Source organism: Saccopteryx bilineata, chromosome 2 (assembly GCF_036850765.1).
Source record: "Saccopteryx bilineata isolate mSacBil1 chromosome 2, mSacBil1_pri_phased_curated, whole genome shotgun sequence".
Classification (NCBI taxonomy): Eukaryota; Metazoa; Chordata; class Mammalia; order Chiroptera; family Emballonuridae; genus Saccopteryx; species Saccopteryx bilineata.
Window position 1 is genome coordinate 43,666,287 of NC_089491.1, and position 9,011 is coordinate 43,675,297.

General features: G+C 38.6%; 1 pseudogene; it reads right to left on the reverse strand.

Annotated features, from left to right (window-relative positions):
* Positions 1-8,026: 8,026 nt before the first annotated feature.
* On the reverse strand, positions 8,027-8,811 carry LOC136322836 (dnaJ homolog subfamily A member 1-like; annotated as a pseudogene).
* Positions 8,812-9,011: the final 200 nt, after the last annotated feature.

The window sequence follows — 9,011 nt, forward strand, 5'->3', positions numbered from 1 at the left end:
ATGCTTCTCATCTCTCTCCATTCCTGTCTGTCTATCCCTCTCTCTGACTCTCTCTCTCTGTCTCTGTAAAAAAAAATAATAATAATTGAAAATATCAAAAACAAAAAATGAGAAATAAATTATTCATGCTCAATATACTCATAAACTGAAATGACATCTGCCCTTAAATCTCCATTGCCTGGTCTGGCACAGTGCCCGCCATTCAATATTTGTTAAATTGTTGAACTCAAAGTAATAGCTCATACAGAATTTAACAACATACCAAAAACAAGGATCATTCAATATTTATCATTTGAAGTTGATATGTTTTCAAAAAACTAAATCATTTTAGTCAAAATGAGCAAACTGCATTAGCTTCCTATAATGGAATAATTTACTATGATAGAGTTAATCAATAAATTAAGAAAACCATGTATTTATAATTATATTGTAATTTGATAGAGAACATAGGAATTAGATGTTACCCATGGACTGCTCCTCAATCTTTCATTAATTTGATAGAATTCCACAGTCTCAGCAAGGCTGTGCCATGTTTGTTTAGATTAAATCTGAAAAAAAAAACTAACATTGCTTTGGTTGAAAATGAACACTAAGAAATAAAGAAATAGTAGGAAACCATTAGGAGCTCCCTGAGAGAAGTTCAGGCCTATGGCATTCAGACTCTAAGACAAAAAAAAACCTAACATTGAAACTGTTATAGGTGACAAAATAAAGACTAGCCTGGGCTTATTTCTCTGCTTTTTTCCTCTAGGTACATAGCTTGACATTTAGTTACATAGCAATTAATCATGATCTTCCTATATTAGTGTTTGTTCTTTGTTAATCCTATTCAACCTTCTCACATCCTTCTACAAGTTTGCATCCTCATTAGATATTCTCAATATTCTTCTAAAAGGCTCAATTTTTCTCCCAGATAATTTGCTTATTTATCCAGTTGTTTCTTTTAGGGAACAGTAGAAATGTGTTCAGAAAAGTCTTTGTGCAATTTCCCAACCCTACTCCCAAATCCTCTCATGTTGCTACAAGTCATTCAATTCCCTTAATAAGGAAGTAACATTAGATCACTCTGAAAAGAATGAATTGATGACATTAAGAGAAAACCAGCCCAGTCCCAGGGTAAGGGCTTTTTACCCTCTCTACTTATTTGTCTCTCCCATGACTCAGCCTTTTGGATGCTCTTAAGGAATAATCATTTTATTTTGATTTCACTCACATAAAAATGCCTGGTGCAACAGGTAGCTATTGCTGTGTAACAAACTACCCCCCAAAAAAAGTAGTGGTTTAAATAACACCACTTATCATGAGTCTACTGGTCAGCTGATTTTGGCTCACACATCTGGACCCAATTGGGGGTTGGAAGGGCTGGCTGATTTAGGATGGTCTTAGATGGGATGACCTGGCTCTCCTCTTTGTATCATTCATATCTCCCAGCAGGTTAGATCAGGCTATTTTTCATGGCAGCAATCTGAGAAAGGGGGGAAAAAAGTACACAGTGCTTCTTCAAGATTCTACTTGTGTTTTTTTGTCCCATTGGTTAATGTTATATCAGCAAATGTTTTGTCCCATTGGCTAATGTTATATCAACAAACTCAAAGTCAGAGTAGAAGGCCATTACCAAAGAGCTTTGATACAGAGAGATGCAAAAAATTGGGTCCATTTATACAATCAATTCATAATGCCTAGAGATAACAACACAGGGTAGGGTATTTAGAAGCCCTCAAAATAACCCCAGCCTTAAACCTTCTTCTCTAATCACTTACTCCTACAGTGGGGGACAAGTGGCTGAGCTGGTCACCAGCTGAGAGGAGTGCCAGCCTCAGCTTGTTTAGGTGCAGCATGTATGGCTGGGGTATAGGAGTGATGACTTCCTGCCACATCAAAGCTGTTAACGGGAGTTCAGGCGCAAGACCCTCCCCCCCCCCCCAGCATTTGAGGAGTGAGGTTCACTACTCAGTCTAGGAAGTAATGAAGCAAATGGAGAGGAAAGATACACCCCAAAGGAGGAGAGGATGGTGGTCAAGCTGAGAAGAAAGTGAGGAGGATAGCTTTGAGCTCTGTATAATGCGGTGAAACGCAAACTCCTTTCGATCCAAGGTCATGACGACCTGTCAAATTTCCCTGGCTGAGGGTGGCCTCAATGAATTGATTAAAAGCTTTCCCACTTAATTCTGTACCATGAAGGAGACAGAGAAGTTATGCTTATGGAACAGGTCACAGAGTCCCAAGGATGGGAGAACTTTTTCCTGGTGATGATCAGAATAAGGAAGAGGAGCTTCAGCAGCAAACAGAAAAGATCAAGGCACAATAACAGACATCCTGGCCAGAAAAGTGACAACTGCACAGTGGAGAGGAGGGATGGGATGAGGTGACCAAGAGGAGTGTGTGTGAGCACACGTGAGATGCTGCTGTTGGTTCCATAACTGATACTGGAGGCATTTGGGGGCTGGGTTTCTGTAAATTAACTGGTAGGGAATAAGCTAGACCAGTGCTTTTCAAACAATCTGTGCAGAAGAATGAGTTTCTTAAATCTCCAAATTGTGAACTCACACTTTTATAAGTACTGTAAAAATAAATAACAAAAAATAAATTTTTTTAAATGTGCAAACAAAACAAAAGACCAATGATTTTATTGCTAGATTCAACAGATATTAAATTGCTCTGTCAAATTATCAAAGTTTCTAAACACTCTCACTTTCAGTGCTTGTCATCGGGAAGTGGTAACAGACAACTAGCCAACTGGCACAGGTCTGCAGACTACACTTAGGGCAGCGCTGAGTTAGACAGCTGTCAGCTTTTGTTTGATGATATAAAAACAATAGACACCAGGTTTAGAACATCTACTGTGTTCCAAGCTCTGCAATCAGTACTTCACATTTGTTATCTTAGAGTTCAGAAAGTCTCTAACTCTACAAAGCAATCTTATCCCAGGAGTTCTTTCATAAACTCAACAAAATAAGTCTACATGACTAGGATCCCTTTTTGTACATGACTAAATCCCTTTTTCTGGGTAGGCTGACTTGAAGGGGTCTCAGTTACTTTCAACCAAAGGGAATGTAAGCAAGTCAGGAGTTCATCAGCAAATCCGTGGGTGTGTTCAAGAAGCAAAATTTAATTGTTCTCGGTTGGTGAGAGTGTGTTCAGATTGTTCTAGAGAAGGAAGTGATCCTAATATCTGGAATTTTCACTAAAGACTTATTTCTGCATTATTCCAAAAGGAACATCAGCAATTAGTCTAGAAAATTATGTATATATTTAAATGTAAGTCTTACCCCAATATATATGAAGTGCCCAAAATAGATACCAGACTATTTTTCCTTAACCTAATACTAAAATCATAGGCACAATCATGGTACTAAGTCATATTGTTTGGGGGTTTTTTCATAACTATTATTTCTGGACATGCTTTTTTACCATGATGGAGAACTTCACATCTATCTGTAATTCTAGTTTATCTCATATCAAATGAAAAAAGGCCAGTATAACTTGAGCATTAATCCAGCATGTATTAATATTTCACTATAGGTTAGCTTTAGTTTTATATACCTGGGAAAGAGGTAGGTCTTTTTATATATTCTTGCGGTATAATTAACATATAACATTATATTATTTTCAAGTGTACATCATAATAATTTGATATTTATACATATTGTGGAATGATCAACTCAATAAGTCTAGTTAACACCCATCCCCACACAGTTACAAAATTTTTCCTTGTGATGAGAAATTTTAAGATCTACTCTCTTATCAACTTTCAAATATGGAATACAGTATTAACTATAGATAAGCCTTGGCATCCATTTATCTGCTTGATAATATAACCAGGAATTGATATCTTAGCACTTAAAAATGCTAAATGTCTTTTTAGATCTCTGTCTGCTTTTGATTTTTGTTCTTGCTTTCTTTCCCGGACACTGGTGTTTTAGCTGGGATAGATTTGCTTATATGCTTCCTCCCATCTTTTGCTCACATGCTTTCCTCTAAGTGATGGGCACTTTGACCTATTTAAAAGTCAAGATGAGCTCAGTCTTCTAAGGGGCCTCAGCTAAAAGTACAATCTCTTAAGTCAGCAAAAAACTCATTCTCCCCCAAACTCCATATGGCTCTGCCCCATTAAGCCATTACTAGGCCATCTAGAGGTTGAATCCTTAACATCCTTAAGTAGAATATACATGTGAAAAGTAAGGAGAGGGAATTGATATTGATTCTTCCTATTCTGTTTTAAAATAGACTCCTGAGTTTGCGAAGACCCAGACAGAAACTTAGCTTCTATTCTGCAGATCACCAAATACACTCAGTCCTAAAAATTAATATTACACTCTAACTATTATCATTATGTAGAGCAGCTACTGACCTATGCTGTTAAGTGAAAATCAGAGAGAAGGTGCCCAGGGACTGGACTCCAGCCTCCACTCACCTTCTAGAACAGCCACTTCATAAAGTGGACAAATAGCACAACCACAGGTGGTGACCCACCTTCATGGTTGAGAAGCTCTCTTTACCTATTTTTTTTCAACTATGCACTAAGAGGGGTGGTGTAATAAAAGTTTAAAATTGCTGCTAACCTGTGAACTTTGGAAAATAAAAAAGTTATGGAATTGGAAGATCATCCACTCTAAAGTTCTTTTCCAGTGGACACCTGGGCATAAACAGAGAAGAGAAACAAGCAAGGAGCTGTGTTGTTAGCTGTTCTCTTTTGGGGGCAGGTTTGTACATACAGCTAAAGGCACAAAGTACATTAATGCTAAATCTATGCCTGGGTGACTTTTTACACGTGCATGCACACAATAGCAACAGCTCAGTTCATGAGTTCATGGGACAGAGCTACTAGCACCTCACAAGGTTTCCTCTTGTCACTTTCCAGGAAATTGCTCTCCCCCCACGACAATCACTTTCTGACTCCTAACACCTTTAATTCACTTTGCCCGGCCTTGGACTCAATATAAATGACATCATACATATGGTATGCACTCTTTCATGTCTGGCTGCTTCTACTCATCATGGTGTCTGTGGGGACTCCTTCCATGTTGTAGTATGTATCAGTAGTTTAATCTTTCTTGTTGAGATATAAAATTTCATCATATGATAATACCACAGTTTGTTAACTCTCCTCTTGATAGGTATTTGGACTGTTTCTAATTTGGACCTATCATAAATAAAAATTCAGCAGTCCTTTGAATCCAAGGAATAGAAAATGGTATTTTTCTTCTCTGGTCCCCAGCTGCCAGTCCTTCATTTACTGCCAACCCACCCTTAGAAAATCATATGCTTACTCAGGGTTATTCCAAAGAGAATTTTACACAGTAAGATAATAGTAACATAGAGATGAAACATAGGAAATTAAAATTAGGATAAAACATCAATGCCTGGGCACATAAACACAGTATGCAACCTGCCAGGTCTTTATATATAGTTACAATAATTGGGTTTGCAAGTTTCACTCTGAGCTTCCTGGAAGCCAGAATGAAAAGGGAAATATAATGAGTTATATAATTTTTGTAAGAAAAAAATATCAGTTAGGGAAAGCAAACCTTTTATAGCCACTAAGTTCCAAAGAAAGTCCCTCATACAGAGCTCCATGGTAGGAACTACTGAGCAATATAATGAGTAATGTTCTCAAGGCAGCGCTACAAAAAATACGTGAAGAGATTTTTAGATCACTACTTCTTACAGTGTCCACAAGACGTGACCCCAACCCAGCAGGTTATAAAATAGCATCATATTTTATGTACATGGTATGTGGGTATGTATTTTTAAAGAGGGAAAAGTATATTAGGATGTCATATGTCCTAAGTCATGGGTTAGCAAACTATAGCCCTACTGACCAAAATGCCACCTGTTTTTCTAAATAGCTTTATTGGAACAACCATACCATACCCACTTATTTACACAATGTCTGTGGCAGCTTTCTGGTGACAACAGCAGAGTTATATGGTTGCAACAATGACCATCTGTCCCACAGAGCAGAAAATATTTACTCTCTGGCCCTTTACAGAACAAATTTGCCAACTCCTTCTGTGAATTAGCAATATGTAAGAATTCAAGGTATTATCTATTCTTCCTGGTGATTGCTCCAGCCTTTGTTCATGTCCAGTCCTTCAGTACAGGTGGAAACTGTGACTTGCTTCTAGTCAATAGAATATAACAAAAGGAAGGGACTTTGCAGATATAATTAAGTGCCAAATCAGTTGATTTTTATTTAATCAAAAGAGAGATTAACCTCATAGGCACAGACAACAGCGTGGTGATGACCAGAGGGAAACAGGTGTGGGGGAGGTAGAAGAGAGTAGAGGGGGGTAAATGGTGATGGAAGGAGACTTGACTCGGGGTGAACACACAATACAGCATACAGATGATGTATTATAGAATTGTACACCTAAAACTGATATCATTTCATTAGCCAATGTCACCCCAATAAATTCAATAAAAAGTAAAAAATAAATAAAATAAAATAAAAAAGGAAGAAATAGAGAGATTTTCTCCTATGTTACTATCTTTTCAAACCTAGCTCTTTGGCATTTCTAATGTACTCTCATGGCTCATTGTTTATATTTATAAAAAAAAAAAAACAAACAGTTCTCCTTAGCAGCACTGAAAATTCAAATCCTGCATTTCAACAAAAACAGATCAACTTAAAAGATATACCCCCCCAGTATGTAACATATAAAATTAAATTTTAAACAATTCAGTAAAAACAGAACAAAAAAAAACAATTCAGTATAAGTTAAAAAAAAAAAAAAAAAGATTATCCTTGATGGGCTTGACTTAATCAGGTGGAAGTCATTAAAGAGAATAGGACCCCTGCTACCATCACTGACTTCTTTCCCTTCCTGGCTTTAAGGAGCAGGTTTAATGTTGTGAGTGGGCCATGTGGCAGGGAGCTGTGGGCAGCCTCTAGGGGCTGAGGGCTTCAGTCCCAAAACCACAAAGAATGAAATTGAGCCAACAACAAAGTGAGCGCAAAGGAGGACCCTGAGCATAGGGTGAGACAGCAGCCTCAGTGACACCTTGACCATAGCATGGTCAGTCCATAACAGAAAGAATCCATCTAAATTATGCCAGAACCTCTGACCTATGGCGATAGTGAGATAACATACATATTTGTTTATTTGTTTGTTTGTTTGTTTGTTTTATTTTAGTGAGAGGAGGGGAGGCAGAGACAGACTCCTGCATGTGCCCTGACCAGGATCCATCCCAGCAAGCCCACAAGGGGGCAATGCTCTGCCCATCTGGGGCCATTGCTCCATTGCAACTGAAGCCATTTTTTAGCTCCTGAGGCAGAGGCCATGGAGCCATCCTCTGCGCCAGGGCCAACTCACTACAATTGAGCCATAGCTCCTTCCACCTCCTCCACAAAACATATCAAAGATGTCCATGGGGGGGGGGAGCCAAAATCGCCACCTACTCCACCTTCTTTAGTTGCCTGTTCTCCTCCTTTGTCATATAATTCCCTTTTCTTTGCATCAGAGAGCACTTGATAAGCTTGAGAAATCTGCTTACCAAGGGGAGGAGGAGGGGAGAGAGAGAGAGAGAGAGAGAGAGAGAAGCAAGAGGGAGAAGGATGGAGAAACAGATGGGTGCTTCTCTTGTGTGCCCTGAGCAGGAATCGAATCCAAGATATCCACATTCCAGGCCATCACTCTACCACTGAATCAAACGGCCAGGGCCAAATACATGTTGTTTTAAGGTTTCGTCACTTGCTGCACAGCAAATTAGAAAGCTAATATATATGTTGTTTCCCTGATTTTTTCTACAATATACATATGGTTCAAACATGAGAGATAACTACAATTTCTATAAAGCATTCTTATCTTTTAGAAGTATGCACTGAATTATCTAAGCATAAAATGAGATATGCTTCAAAACATGGGGAGGGGACAATGGACTAGTATAAATGAGATGAGATTGGCTATGCATTGATAATTCTTTTTTTTATGTTTGAGTTTATTCTTTAACTCTTAAAACACCACTATAATTGAATATTAAAACAAAAACAATACAAAATAGTGAGCACATCATGATAATAGTCCTTCACTCATTCACTACAGTATATAAAAGGGCAGCAGTCAGTGTTACTCACTGGCCCCATTAAGATGTCTGACACTGAACACCACCCCTAGGATGATGCTCATCATCCTCATAAGCTTCTCCATTGTAATGGCGCCGTCTTTCCTGATTTGGATCAAAGTCCACCAGTTCTACCTGGTCCATTTCATCAGTCTCTTCTACTTCCTTCCTTTCAGGTAGGAGTTTTTCCAGCAAAGAGAGTTTACCAAGAGAAAGAAAGTCATTCTCAGGAAAGTTTATCTTAAATTTGATGATTAAGCGACCCTTTTCATATATATGGTCTATGATACATTGGCATGCCTTCATTTAGCACACACTTAATACCTCCATGCTTGACAATCTGACCTGGATGAGAGGTGATGACTGTTGTTTGATTGTCAAGAGTAGATACTGACTTTTGGAAGCCACACAGTGCTTCAACCAGCTATCTGTCCATATGCATCAAAAGGTCTTCTCCTCATTGAGTGAAAACATTATGGCCCTTCTGATCTAAGAAAATGGTACTATCTCCTGGCTCCAGTCTGGCTCTTGATCTCCTTCACCATGAAATGTAATCTTCTGGCCATCTTTTATGCCTTTGTCAATATGAACTTCTAGAGTCTTCTTCTCTCAACCTGTCTTCCTTCCATCGCGACTTTTAGTTCTATCTTTAGGACTGCTCCGTTCCCCATGGCCCTGGCACTCCATGCACACAGACTGAGTTTGCTGAACCATTCCAAGGCCTATCTGATGAGTTCTTATTTGCATCCCAGTACCTCGGCAATTGGGACAGCACTCTACTGCTTCTTTCTTACCACCTCGGCCTTCATATTTGTCACAAATCACATTCTTTTGCAGAGCTAGTTTTCTTGTTGCACCATTATATAATTTTCTAGGGTTACTGAGAGCTAAAGCAGACAGTTTTACCTTTCTTTTCTCCCTGCATCCTTCCACCTCCTCCACAAAAC